The following is a 2603-nucleotide window of genomic DNA, read 5'->3' as shown; positions in this document are numbered from 1 at the left end:
TCCGACTTGCATAGTAGATGAGATGAAAAGCTTTGTTCCTTCGCTAACCCATGACAGCTTTGATCACGAAGTCACTTGCATCACACATCAATTCAAATGGCAAATCCCAATCTGGTGTGACTATTATGGGTGCCGAGACTAACCAACTCTTCAAATCGTTGAAAGCTCTTAAGCAGCCCTCATCAAATTTAAAAGTCGTGTCCTTCTCCAATAATTTGCATAAGGGTTTAGCAACTTTGGAGAAGTCCTTGATGAATCTTCGATAGAAACCGGCATGGCCCAAGAAGCTCCTAACACCCTTTATAGATATTGGGGGTGGGCGTTTCTCAGTAACATCTACATTTGCTTTATCTACCTCAATTCCATGTCTTGTTATCCAATACCCTAGAACAATACCTTCTCACACCATGAAATGACACTTTTCCCAGTTAAATACAAGGTTTGTTTCTTCGCATCGCCTTAGTACCTTGGCTAGATTGGCTAGGCAATCATCATATGTATCTCCGAATACTGAAAAATCATCCATAAAAACTTCCAAATATTTCTCAACCATGTCAGTAAAAATAGACATCATACATCTTTGAAATGTAGCAGGTGCATTACATAAACCAAATGGCATGCGCGCAAATGAAAATGTATCGTACAGGCAGGTGAACATTGTCTTGTGCTGACCTTCCAGTGCTACTGTAATCTAATTATACCCCGAGTATCCATCGAGAAAATAGTAATAGTCTCACCCTGCGAGTCTATCCAGCATCTGGTCCAAAAACGGAAAAGAAAAGTGATCTTTCCTAGTTTCCTTGTTCAGGTTCTGGTAATCGATGCAAATTCTCCATCCCGTAACCGTTCTAGTCAGTATCAACTCGTTATTCTCACTTTCAATGACTGTGATACCTCCTTTATTTGGCATGCACTGGGCCGGACTTACCCATTAACTTTTTAAGATGGGGTAAATTATACCCGTATCTAACCACTTGATGATTTCTTTCTTGACTACGTCCTTCATGATGGGGTTCAGTCTTCATTGTCCATCAATCATCCCTTTTTCGTCATCTTCTAAGATAATCTTGTGCATGCATACAGATGGACTAATTCCATGAATATCGGCTATGGTCCATTCGATAGCCTTCTTGAATTGTTTCAACACCAGGATGAGTTTCTCTTCTTGCTCAGTTGTTAATTCTGCTGAAACAATCACCGACAGAGTAGAAGAGTTACCTAAATAAACATATTTCAAATATGATAGAAGTACCTTCAGTTCTAATTTAGGAGGCTCCTCGATTGACACTTTTGGTTGGGCATTGTTGGATCACCGGCACCCCTACGACGCAGCGGAAAAATTTAAAAATCGGCAACCCTAACCACGAATCCATGTGTGAGGAACGAATCAGGGTGAAAAAGGTTACGAAATTACCTAATGTTTATTCTAATTAGACAGCAACTTCCCAACAACGTGTAATCTGATCTACAGTCAAACCAAGCCGCAATCTATCGAGACTCTGACCTCTACGTAATCCACCTAGTTGATTACGAACAGAAGAAATCCCCAAAACAGTTTTGAAAGTGATTTTTCTTTGACGGCTGCTAGACCCAAGCAAAGGAAAAATGGGATCCTTATAATTTTTTTAAGCTTTTTTAGGAATTAAATAAATATAATAATATTTTAAACTGAAAATTATAATTACATTAATTATAATATAATTTCGGTAAACCATATATTTATTTGAATTCATATGCTAACCAAATTCATGTCCTCATTATGTGTACAACAACCTTGTACATAATGTGTTGGAAATTTGATTACCGAATTAAATTAATTCTATAATTAATTTAATTCAAGCGACCCCCAGAAAAACAATACCAACTATGGTTTATTCCGTTCATTTCAACTATAGGGTGTGACCCTATAGGTTCCTGTAACATTAGCAGTAATACTAGAACGATTCCAATGTTACAAACAATGAGTGGCATCTAGCAATGCATCATTGCTACCTAAGTCACAAGAGATCATGATTCAACATAACTTTTTTTATGATTAACCTTTTATGCAATAATCCTTAAGTCCTTTATCTCTGGATTGGACACAAGTCATGGAATAGTCACACTTGCATAGTCCATTCCATGTTCCTTGATATCTTAAGTAGACTACGATATACAACTAAGTATGACATCTCATATCAACTTATTTGAGCATGGCCATGCATTTCTAGTCTCACTTAATCAAGTGGCCTAAGATATTACTCCCATTATGTAGGAGGGACTTATTTTATATCGACCAACCATATCCCTCTACATCGATTGCGGTATATCCAACATTAGCCTTTATAGAACAACCAGTTACGGTGTACGTTTGACTGTATCAAGATATACTACTCACGATGTTGGGATTATAATGATCTCAAGTCTGAGGATCATATACATATTAATCACTATGAGTAATGTCGTAATAATTACATAATAATCCAAGAAACATACTCATAATGGGTCAGTCCAATATGTTCTTCTCTAACACACATATTCATGCATCGATTCTGACATTCCATATCAATGACAACTCTTTATCATCAATCAACTGCATGTTAGTCTTAATGCATTATCGTTGT

This window comes from Gossypium hirsutum, chromosome D08, assembly GCF_007990345.1.
Source record: "Gossypium hirsutum isolate 1008001.06 chromosome D08, Gossypium_hirsutum_v2.1, whole genome shotgun sequence".
In the NCBI taxonomy this organism is placed as follows: Eukaryota; Viridiplantae; Streptophyta; class Magnoliopsida; order Malvales; family Malvaceae; genus Gossypium; species Gossypium hirsutum.
Note: the sequence above shows the minus strand (reverse complement) of the source record.